Source organism: Oxyura jamaicensis, chromosome 12 (assembly GCF_011077185.1).
Source record: "Oxyura jamaicensis isolate SHBP4307 breed ruddy duck chromosome 12, BPBGC_Ojam_1.0, whole genome shotgun sequence".
NCBI classification, from domain to species: domain Eukaryota; kingdom Metazoa; phylum Chordata; class Aves; order Anseriformes; family Anatidae; genus Oxyura; species Oxyura jamaicensis.
This window is the reverse complement of record NC_048904.1, coordinates 17656645-17668749: the sequence shown is the minus strand read 5'-3', so window position 1 is coordinate 17668749 and position 12105 is coordinate 17656645. Positions and strand designations below refer to the sequence as shown.

The 12105-nt window shown below is 48.1% G+C and overlaps 1 protein-coding gene across 4 annotated transcripts in view; it reads left to right on the top strand.

The window, feature by feature from the left end:
• The first annotated feature begins 1830 nt into the window (after positions 1 to 1830).
• FOXP1 (forkhead box P1) overlaps positions 1831 to 12105 on the top strand; it is a 365602-nt gene continuing 355327 nt past the window's right edge. For 2 of the 4 annotated variants that reach the window (XM_035338131.1, XM_035338126.1), the window contains exon 1: positions 1838 to 1921. The gene's annotated coding sequence lies outside the window, so the exon portion shown is untranslated. Of the gene's footprint in view, positions 1922 to 12105 lie in introns of all 4 variants that reach the window. The other 2 variants (XM_035338132.1, XM_035338123.1) reach the window with 2 other exon arrangements.

The window sequence follows — 12105 nt, the reverse complement described above, 5'->3', positions numbered from 1 at the left end:
CCCCCCCCCCTTCCCCTTCCCTCCGCGCAGCTCCCGCGGTGCGGAGCCCCTGGGAAGCCGAGGGGGGGGTCGGGGAAAGGGGGGGGGCACATCCGCGGAGCCCCGCGCAGCGCCTCCCGCACCTGCACCCCGCCTCCGCCGGGCACCGGGAGGGTGCGCGCTGCAGGCGGCGTCCGAGCGGCGTGTCCGCGCCTCCCTCCTCCTCCTCCTCCTCCCCCCTCTCGCTTCTTTTTTTCTCCGAAAAAAAAAAAAAAAAACAAAACCAAAGCGGTGTCGGGCAGCGGGCTGGGCTGCGCGGGGCGCAGCGGGTCCCCCCCCGCGCGCAACTGCTCCTTAATTCCCCGGCCCCTGCGCGCAGAGCATCGCTGGGCTGGCTGCGGAGCGCATCGATTTTCGCGAGCCCTCCTCCTGCCGCTTCGCTGTAATGATTTTAATTGCGTGGTTTTGCTTTGAGTGAACCCAACCGAGTGAGATTCCTTCTGTTTTTTTTTTTATATATTTTTTTCTTTTTCCTTTTTTCTCCCCCCATTTCCCGCTGCCTCCCCCCCCCACCAGGCTGCGGGGCGCAGCCCTAGCGCACCGCCCGAGGTCCCGCCGCCTGCCCGCGCCCGGCCGCCGCTCCTCTAGGGAAGCTGGAGCCCAACTTCTGGGCTCCGAAGTTTAAGGTTTCATTTTTAGTAACTGCTCTTTGAGTGAGTAATGTCTGTATGCTGCTCGTAGCGTGTCGTCTACACAATGTAGCCTGCTGATTTCTAGGGGGCTGAGCGGTTATAAATATTAAAGCAATTCTCGAAGCCGTGTTTCCTTTTCCATGCAGTTTTTCCTAACGTTGCGTTTTACCTGCTTTAACGTATTGTTGCTGTCACTAATGACAGGCTCTTAATTAGACAAACTTTAAAGCGTGTCGTCAAAGAAACTTGCTTCTTGTGCTGGTAATCCACGGTTTGCTTTAATTTAGGTGGAGGGAAAGCAGGCATCTCGCTGGGTTGTTATTTTTGCAGTTTGTGCCGCTGCTGAGAAGCTCCTACTTTTTCTAAGTTTGAGAGATCCTGAAGGCATTCGAGTTGTCAGAGCGCAGTGAGTGTAGGCAAGGAGCTACTTTGCATCTTTGCGACTAAATTTGGGGGAAGAAGGGGGAAATCAGGGCTCCTGGTTTCAATTTCTCTGCTCCGAATCTTCCCCCCCCCCCCCCCCCGCACTCTGGATTTGCACTATCTCACAGCCAGATTGAATGGACCAGGGCGCTGGGGGAGGAAGCTCTTCACTAGTTACCATTCAAAAGGTGTCGGCTAAAATCTCATTGCAAAAAGGTATTGTAGCTTTAACATCTTGCATTGGCAGCATTCTTCCCCCTTAGTCTTTGGATTAGTCATTGTATGAGAGACAGAAAAAAAAAAATCACTTTTTTTTTTTTTTTTGGAAAAAGTAAAGTAAACAGCCTCCAACAAGTGAACCTTGACAACCCAGATTAAGGAAGGCAGGAGAGATCAAACAAAGCTGCTGCTGGGCTGTTGTCAGGAGCTGCCTCACTGAAAGCTCTGGACTATTCGATCAGGCAGCAAGGCTATATGTTCACTTATGCAGAAATGGACCATTACAAATGCTGATCTTTGTTGTGAAACCAAAGGATAACTTGGAGAAAAATAACTGCTATTTCAAACAAGGCTTTCTGGTGCTTATGATTTTGCTTGCAAAGTTAGGTTTTGTGCATGGCCTGGGCTGGTGTTTCTTTTTTTTTCTTTCTTTTTTTTTTTGAGTGATAGTGCTTTGGAGTGCATTGTATACACTTTCCGAGTGACTTAGGATTTGATTTTATTTTTGCTGCCCAGAGCCGCGGAGAAGGTGGCGTTTCAGTAGTGTAATGTTGAAAGCAGCGTAAAAGTTCTGTGGAATTCAGCCCTTATTTCTGGATCTCTGAATTGTAAGGAAACGGGGATTTTTTTTTTCTCTGTGTGTAAGTGCTGTGCTGATGCATAATAGAGGAGTTTGGCTGTGATTAAGCGTTGTACGTTGTCTGTCTGCGTTCCTAGAGTTCAGAAAACTTGTGGTGTCTTTCTTTCAAAGCATATTACCCGGGTGGCACCTTATTCTTGATATGCCAAGGGTTTTGCAAAACTGTGTGTAACTTGGCTTTGTGACTGTGCTGCAGAGACGCAATTACTGGGTAGTTTTGAGAGAAAATTGCAGCGAGGGGTGTTAAGTGATAATTGATTTTTACTTCAATAAATATTTTGGGTTTAAGTCTTAATCAACCTTAACCAGTGCGAGTTAGCGATATTTTTGTTGCTTTACACTTTGATGTTTGCATTCGTACACCTCACTGTAAACCCTACAAATGAGCCACCTATTTAATTTCTTTAAAGCATTCAAAAACAATGGGAACATCTATTAAAAAAATCTGAGGAAAAGGCTGTTACCCGAACGTGTGTTAACCAGGAGGCTGACCAAGTGCACATCTACTGAAGAATTAAGAAATGCCAAACCTTTTCACAGAAGTATTTCTTTAATTAACAGTGCAGATCACACAATAAGTACTTTATACTTTTTATAAGGTAAGGTTTCATAACCATCCTGCATAACTTAGCATAAAGCCTGTAGTTTTTTTTATGGCACATACTTTAATTAGACAATAAAAAGTACGTGTGTTAAACATGCACATGTATGCTATTAAGCCGTTTTGGGTAATGTGTAATGTTTTTTAAGAACTATAAACATTTTCTGCTGAAATCGGTTCCACCGGTGACAGCAAGGCAGCCAGTTTCTGTGCTGGTGAGGGAAGGAGCAGGAAAGTTGAGCAGAAAATTGTGCACCGGGCGTTACTGCACAGCATATGCTGCAATATGCTTTCCTGTTGGAGGGGATCACCTTTTTTTTAAGAGCTTCGGTCTGCATTATCATCCGTGGTGTCATGTAGCGTAAACAGTTCAGCTCTGGAATTATCCTTGTTTTGTGGTATTGTAAAAATTAGGAAGAAGGGGGGTAGTAAAAAGATGGATTTATGGAGCGCAGCTTCGCGTGTCGTATGCTTACTGCTCGTGGTCATTTATAGAGAGATCGAACCTGATAATGTAATTCATTTTGTGAAGTGTCTTTTGAGCATGTATTTGTATTATCAAATGAAATACCACATGCACACACATATGTAGGATTTGTATGTAAAACACAGTTATTTCTGTAAGGCTGTCCAGTTATTTATAGGACATAATGATACTTCTGTCATCTTAAATTTTCTCAGAGAAGCTTTAATAAATTTAAATAGATTATATGCTGTCAGAAAATAGTATAAATTTTGTTTACGATTCGCTTGCTTTAAGGTACTTATACTAAAGAAGCTCATTTAACCCCCAAGACTGAGCAGCATTAAGTGGTGAGAGGAGTCTGCTGAAGAGCTGCTGCTGCCCTTTGCTCTCGTGATAATCTTAAATTACTGCAATTTAATTGCAACTTCAAGGCACCGAGCTGAAACCTTTTCCCGCGGCCGAGGCAGGGCTGGAGCGGAGGCAGGTAGCGGGGTGGCTGCACGGAGGCAAGCTGTGCTCTGTCGGGCCTTCTGTGGCTGCGACGTGCGCCCAAGGGGAGCCCGGGGAGAGGGAGCCACAGCTCCCCGGGGGTGGGATCGGGATCAGGCCCTCAGGAGCCATGCAGCTCGGGCTCGCTGTTGGCTCACGGTGTTTCAGGGGATGCTGGAGTTACGTCTCGGCACTTTGCTGGCTGCCAGGCATGGCACGGGCCCCGTGGCCCCGAGGGCGAGGTCAGGGTAGGCAGCCCGGCTGCGCGGGGCCTGATCCGGAGCCCGCTGACATCAAACGGCGCTGCTGCTGCCGCTGCTGCCTTTGGGTCTGTGTCACTGACTCACACAACTGCGACTTCGCTCTCCTCCCGGCCCTCCTTGTGTTTTCACGGTGGCAGTCACAGCCCGGCAGCGCTTGCCGAGGGGAGCTGATAACCGTGGTGCGCCAGAGATCAGCAGCGTGTCTGCGGCTGCTCCGAGAAGTCCTGGCAACAAAACTTTGCTCCCATGCTTAGCAAGGTACAGAGGGGCTGGGGGCCCTGACTTCTTGCCACCAAAGACATGCCTGAAGTGCTTGGCTGCGCTTTAAGTCGATATTCGGCTTGCTTCTCTGTTGGCCAAAGCCTTACGAAATGCCTTGTTGCAATAAGAGCCGAACAAGATCTCGTGTGTGTGCTGGAAGTGCTCGCTGACAAAAACGCTGCTCGCAGCCGGCTGCTCTCACCGAGTACCGTGCCGCCTGATTCCCGCAGCTCTCGCTGTGCTGGGAACTGCAGCGACGGCAGGCAGCAAGGTGATGCCAGGGTATGCATAGGAAAAAAGTGCGCTGGGATAAATCCTGCAGTCATTAGAGGGAAAACTTAATTGTGGGAGCTCTGTAACCTTTTAATTAAAAAAAATTATGTATTTGGGGCTGAAGAGGGAATGCAAGCTGTTCTATTTTTAGGAGCTCGGATATTTGTTGATTGGGGTGTCTGGAGTGTTTTATTTAACGTGTACTCTTTTTTCTTGCTTCAGCGTTGGACCTACCAAGTCAGAGAAACCGCTGGCTCCGTTTGCGTGCAGCCTTCTTTGCAAATATGCTCTAGGGTTTTGTCTTTCTATTCTCCTGGCACCGATCTCTTCCATGCATGCAGGCGAACAGGCTTATGTATAATGGCTGTTTGTACGTGGCAAGTATCCAGAATAATCTTGATAACTTTTTGTTCGGTGCCATTCTGGAAATGAGGATAGGATTCTGTGGAAAATGAGGAAACAGGAGAGCACGGGCAAAATCAATTCTTCTCTCCAAGAAGCATCTGGTACCTGAGGAGGACTAAATAATTTTTCTCCTCTCGGTGACCCTCCCTGGGCTGTTTTTAAAACATCCCCATTTTAGTGCCTTGAAATTGCAATTAAGTTGTAGTAATTTAAGATTATTGCGAGAGTGCAAAGGGCAGTGGAAGCTCTTTAGAAGTCTCATCTCAACACTTAATGCTACTCAGTCAGGGGGTTAAATGAGTTTCCTCAATGTAAGTACTTAAAGTAACCAAATCGTAAACAAAATTTATACTATATTCTGACAACTAATAATCTATTTAAATTACATTAAAGTATGTGTGTGAAAATTTAATTCAAGACAGGAATACTGTCAAGCCCTGTAAATATCTTGACAGAACTACCGAGGTGGAGCCCATAGCATAACATACGTACATCTGATACGTTCTGGTGTTCCTGGTAGTGCTGTTTGCAAACTAATTGTGGGCCTTTTCCCTCCCAGTTTGCCGCTCGCTTGCAGTGGTCTCGGCAGGCGACGCGAGTACTGGGCCGTGTTACTCGGATGATCCTCCGCGGTGTTGTTTACCGCTAAGCGGTCTCAGTGTACGGTACTTGTCGCTGTTTTTATTAGAAGTGCCTATTTCCTCAATAAGTTGGTTCGGAGCTGCTGCTAATTCAGCCCCGTCACTCCTGAAGACGCAGGCCCTCACGCAGCGCCTCGTGGCCTTCGCTGGGCCCGCGCTGCACCTCTGCCCTCTCCCGTGTGTTGGGTGACAAGTGGGACGGCCGAGAGCGTGGTGCTGCAGGCTCTGTTGTGCCGTTGTGAGTCCTGGTTTGATTTTTCTCAGGTAGTGCTTATGGCTTCTTTTCCCTGAATTCTTGAAGTGCATGGGGGAGCATTTCCCAGGATATCGGTACACGCGCTCACCGCGCAGGCCCCTTCCTGCTGGTGCCCTTGTGGTGTGTGGTCCGGGGCGCTTTGGATTTTTTGCTCTGGTTGCACACAAGTGGGTGTGCTGAGCCCTCAGCCTCGCTTGGCTGGGGGTCCCTGGAGCCTCAGGGGCTCAGGAGGAGGACCAAGGTCTGGGCACGGAGAGAAGGCCGCCATGGGAGCGCAGTGTCTGGGCTGGGCGCTGGGCGCACAGAGCCTGACGGGAGGTGGGCCTGTTTGGCGGGGCTGGCGCCTGTAATGGCATCGTTAGTCTTCCCCTCTTCACCAGACATTTCCTTTCACGTTGGATCTGAGTTGTAGCCACACTTCCCGATCGGTCCTGTCACGTTGTTGCTAACAATTAGGGTCAAGTGTCTTTCCTTGGGCTCTGCGCAGCCTTCGTGTTGGTGTCCCTCCCCCAGCTCCTAGCCTGATCTGTTTGTTCGTTAATTAGTAGATGAGGCGCATTAACACATCAGCAAACTGGAGTAGTCAGACTTCCCGAGGCATCTCGGGAAACCCTCTCCAGTTTTATGTGACCGGACGTGCACTATTGCTGATTTAGATAGCGGAGCCGGCGATGCCAAAGTGTTGTTAAGAGAGAGATAAATAGAGCGAGCCCAGCAGTAAGCAGAATGTCATGTCTCTATTAAAAAGATGGTGATAAAGGAAGATAAAACGGTGAGGGGGATTGGATGTGTGTTCAGAGCAGCAGCTCAGCATCTGATCACAAAAATCGATTCAGAATCCCCCTGCCTGCAAAACCTTGCCCGCAGAATTAAGAGGGAAGCGTGGGTTTGATGGCAGTGAACGCTGGCGCCCTGCACGTGCTTGTGTTCCTTCCACAAAGGCTCCAGAGGCTTCTCGGGGTCTCGGGAGCTGCCTGCCTTGGAGCATCCCTCCCTGTGCCCTTCCAAGCAGCTGCCCCTGCCCAGCAGAGGTGCCCAGGGGACCCGTGCTGGGTGCTCCTCGCTGCCACTTGCCCCCATTTCGGCAGCGCCGAGCCGGGCTGTGCGGCCACCTTTGCTGCTGACGGAAAGTTGGTTCCCGTCTGGAAGTCGGTCCTTGGCTTCACAACAGAATAACAACGATGCAGATTTTTGTATGGTGGAGTCTTTTTCTTGGCCCGGCTGCCGGGTGCAGAGGCTGCTCTGCAGAAGTGAAAAATGTAACTGATTATAAAGAAATGAGTGGTTGCAGCAGAGGAGAGGGGAGCAGTATTAATTTTACCGGTTCTGTAATGAAACATGCAGTATAACGTTAAATCATCGCCGCCTTGTTTGCTGAAAGGATGTTAATCATTCCATTAAGAAGGATTAAGTAATTAACTGATATTTCTGTAGGAACCAGTGTCAGTTTTAAGAAGCATCTTCCTAGCGCCGCACAGTGAATATGAAGTTTGCATTTCTCTCGCTGCCAGCAGAGAGCTCGGGGCTGAGCACGGGCGGGAGAGGTCTTCCCAGGAAAGTTCTGGGAACGCCAGGGCAGCAGAGATTGGTTTCCTTGCAAGTGCAATGTGCTGTTCTAATGGTCTTTCAATTACAAGGTTGTCTGGTACGACTTCTGTCAGCTGGGTCCGTTGCAAACCTCATTTCATGAGTGGTCTATTCGGGATTAAGAAGTTAAAACCTTCTTGAAGTGTTCATCCGGGTGTTTGCCTTTTTTTTTTTTTTAATGATAGCTTTTATGTTGTAATGGCAAGCTTGCTGACAGTGAGTCACGAACTCTATCTCCCATGAACCTCATGACAAATTTTCGTTAGCTGGTCAGGCAGCTTGCTTAGCTCATCCAGCCCGTTCCCACGTTCTGTCCTCGCACCAGGAAGAAAAACCCCACTGAGCGGGGTGGCGCGACTCCTGCCTCCCTCCGCCTGCCGAAATCTGCTTCCAGCCAGCAGCAGCACAGGGATATCCCGGAGCGACTCCTGGTCCGGGGCAGGTTTTGAGGACGTTGAAGCCGATTTGGTGGGGAGCAGCCAAGCCCGGGGCAGGATGCGGCCCCCAAGGCCCTTGACATTGGGTGTTGCTCAGTAAGGTCAAAAGTGCGTTTTGGAGAGGGTGCATGTGCAGAGGGAGGAGCAGTGGGGCGCGGGAGAACAATGACAATATTTTTCACAATTTGGTTTTTGAAGGCTCGAATTCCAGCCCTCTGACCGTGAGAGGTGCGGGAGTCGGGGAAGCATCAGTGTCAGCGTGCCTGCATCCTGTGCTCCTGGGCTTGCTGCCTTTCTTCCAGGACTCGATCCATTTTTATTTTTATTTTTGCCTTGACGGAGAATGCAGAATTTGGCATTAACCTTGTCAGATTGCTGCCCTTTCTCGTCTAATGGCCCCTATTTCTAGTACTGCAGTTAGTGATACTGAAACTTAACCCAAACTGATATTTCTGTGAGCGATAGGAATTCTGCCTGGCAAATAGCATAATACAGTGGCAACAATTGCATTAGTATCGATACCTTCTGCTTTCATAACTGCTCTACTTCTCAAACAGGGCCCCTTCAGACAATATCTTGCAAACTCCGTTGATCAGTGTACTGTGAGTTATTCCTCCCCCTCGGGTGAATTTCATAAATAGGTGTATTTCCATGCGTCTCTCATAAGCCAGCCAGATTTTGCTTCAGTTATGTGGCCTAACCACAAATATATCTGTTGAAATCTCAGGAGCTTCCTTGGGTGGACTGAGTTTAAAATACATATATGTATCGATTTGGCTCAGAGCATAAAAGCCATGAATATTCACGCATGTGCCGTGTAATAAGGATGCACATATAATAATCGGGATGTTAGTGCAGAACATCACAGGCTGTATCTAACTTAGCAGATTCAGAGGAGGGATTTTATTCTCATTAAGTTTTGCAATAGTAATAACACGTTAACAACTTTGGTGATTTTTTTTTTCTGATCAGAGCGTTATGGCAGGGGCCCGATCCTGTTCTGGTTGAATTAAAATGAGGGAGAGTCTCTGAAATAGCTCACAGGAAAATGTTTTTGTTAGTTTTAAATGCTACGCCATGCATCTTTGTTCAGTTAATGTCTTATTTGGTTTGCAGAGCTCCCGAATTGTACTTTTGGAAAAGTGAAAATGTATTTTTCAGTGATAAATTACTTGATACTTCAAAGGCTTTGAAGGCGGAATGTCAAAACTATGCGATATAATTACAGTTTGTCCAAGTATTTTAAAGTTCCTCCCTGGCTAACCCATTCCAGTTTTCTGAAGGCCAGCAGCATAAAGAATGAAACCTATTCAGAAACCTGTCTAATCCATCTTTGCACTTTTAGGATTTAACTGAGAAGGGGAGAAACTCATCCTGGTGTATTTCAGCTGGTGTGCGGTGTCCTCTTCTGCTGTGCTGTTTTTTTCTTTGCTGCTATAAAAACAACGTGTACAGCCCTCGAAAGCATTGTGTCATAGAAACTGAAATAGAACGTTACCTGTGAATTAAGCTAAATTATTTTAATCTTATCCAGCATATTCCTGGCGTTAAGCAGGCAGAGAAGGCTGGATATTTCCTATTTATTTTTCAGATTGGCTGGGATATGATCTTTGCAGAAAAGGGTCCTTGGCCGGGTGAAGTGGAGGGCTGACTTCCCAGCGAGGGCTTTGTATTTGCCTAGGAGTTCTTATCACGCCTTGCATGGAAATGGACGTTTATTAACTAGGATTTTTAGGGATTGTAATAGATGCCACTAGACAGAGACACACTCATAGAGAGGTAAACTGGGAAATCTGAACAAACTGAAAAATAGTAGCTATAGGCTTCTGGCTCTGTTATCAAACTTGCTGCACAAGGCAGAGTTTATGCACTGTGATAATGCTAATGACCAGCAGAGCCAATGATGCATGACTGGAGGAAATCAGTGGGATAATCAGAGAAAGTTATCAGGTTTTTGTCATTAAATATTAGTGATAAATAATACACTTCATTTTGAGTAGATGGGACATATTTAATTCTGATGTGGAGAGTTCCAATTTAATAAGGGGCATTGCTGAGTAAAATGATAATCTTTTGTAATTTAAAGAGAAAAATAAAAACGCATTTGTTTCAGCATAATGTCCTGGTGGCGGCCCTCCTGTGCTGTTTGTCTTGACCAGGCTTTGATAGGGAGGGATATCCTTGCAGCTTTTCGAGGGGGCTGTTTATGGCAGGGTGCTTTATTTAAGTTACTAGCTTGTGCAGTACACAAATAATTACTTGGGGCCAGAATCGCAGGGGATCTGTTCAGTACAAACTAGGCATCGCCTTAAATTTTCTGCTGAAAAATGTTAATATTTTAGCAAATCTAACCTCCATTACGTGGTTCCCCTAGAAAGCAATGTGCCTGTCAAGACAGTAGCAGGAGGGGAGGAGCGGGGACAAAAGACAGGGATAAATTAGATCTCGTTTTGCAAGTTATCTGTTAAGTTAGTGGCGAACAAGGAAGAGAAGTGTAGCTTAAGCTGAAGTAAGGAGGATATTAATAGTCTCTATAAAGGACAGTTTGCACCAGGAAAAAAAAATCTGGTTGGCTTTTTTTAGCGAGGCAGGCTAACACCCAGTGTAAATCTGTGTCATTAGCTGAAGCAGTGCGTGGTTCCTGGAGCATCGCTTCTCCTCCCAGGAGTCTCAGCCTGCGAAGGCTCCTGCCTTGGCCAGAGGCCGGGCTGGTGGAGCATCACCCCCAGGTGCTCGGGAGCTGCCAGACCTCAGGCAGGAGCAGCTGGTTTTGCCCAGCCGGCCACGATCTTCCCACCGCCCTCGGGCATCGTGCTCAGCGCAGGGGCTCGGCTCCGGCTTCCCGAATTAGATGGCACAGTGAGTAAACACAGCTGACTTGCCAGCTCTCACATCCTTTTTTGCAGCGGGTATTGCAGAAAATCCTGCAGGTTTGACTCATTTCAGAAGTTCTGCACTGATTTGAAGCGAATCTCGCCCGAGTTTTGAGAAAGAGCTGGAAGCCTGGCCGCGGCTCCGGAGCGCGCAGCCTCCTGTGCGTGAACGCGCGATGCTTGGTTTGGCCTCTGCGTCAACGTGGGCAGCTCTGAGTAACTTCAGCTAGAGTTATGTGCCTGTATCCGAGAGTAAAATTTGGCCTGCAGTCATCCTTTGTTGAAAGCTTTATGGAAATACTTTCTTCTCGCTATGCTCAAATATTTACTTTCTGGTGGGAAGAAATACTTTTTTTCTTACATTTATTTTTTTAATTTTTTTTCCTACTTTATTCTATAAGCATAAGGAGGGGGTGGCAGATATTAGTCTTAATGCCCTGTCAGTTAAAAAAAAAATAATAATTTTCAGGTTTTCAGCTAGTACTTTTTGTAGGTCCAAGCAAAAACTGAATACATTCGCTTATACTGGAAGCACTGACTACTTGTGTGAGGGCAGCGAGCCGTCCAGGTGGGATGGGGATTCTGCTTGAAGTTGTAGAGGAGAAGGGCATGCAGAGCAGAAAACTTTCCTGGGTAAATAAATCCCCCGTTTTAAGAGCAGCACGTCTTCATGTTTCTGTTCATCGGTGTTGAATCACCTGCGTGTCAGCCTCTGCCTGGTGGATGCTCTCGGCAGATTGAGGAGGAGGACACATTGCTCTGCAAGTGCATTGCAGAGGTCCACACGTGTGCCGTGACTCAAGCGTGCTCACAACTTCGTGGCATGTCTGAAACGAGCGTTGTCTCCTTGGGACGCCTCTATCTTTGTTTGTTCTCAGAGGAAGGATGCTGCTGGTTTCTCAGGCTAGTTGGCAGCGTGCGTGGGGCTGTGTGGAAGGAGGGCTCGGCTCACGTTGCAGCTCGGTGGAGTTAGGAGCAGACCCGTCTGCTGGTCCCTGCGCGCTTCCATTGCGTCCATTGAGGCTTGGCTGGCTCCAGGGGGTGAGGCCACGCAGGCAGCTCAGCTCGACCAGTGGAAAACAAGGGAAAAGTGTGTTCTGGTTGAGCGTCCTCGTTGTGCTCCGGAGGTCAGTGGTGTCCACGTACTGCCAAATGCAGCACCACGCGTCCCGCTGCCCCTGGCAGCAGGCAGCGAGCTGCTCCGGAGGCTGGGATTTTGGGTAGGGGCACCACCAGGTAGCCAGGTTGTGAGCTGCTGTTCTCTGCTTTTAGTAACTTATCTGTGCGATAAGCAAATACAGCTGCACATAACTGAACTCAAAGTGTCTCCAGCCTGTTAGCTAACTTGTGAGTTAAAGACCAGGAGCTGATAAGGAAATACGTGGCCAGAGCTCAACGATATCACGGCTTTACACCGAGGGAGGGTCTGACCTGCAGCCTGTGGTCACACAGCCCGTGCTTCTCGGGCACAGGAATACACGTCTGCTCCTCTGTGCTTGGAAGGCAGATCACGAGCACAGCTCTAGCATCGTGCCACGACCCTGGCCGAAAACGGCAGGTGTTTGGTGCCCGGCACAGACGGTTGTTACCATCAGGGTGT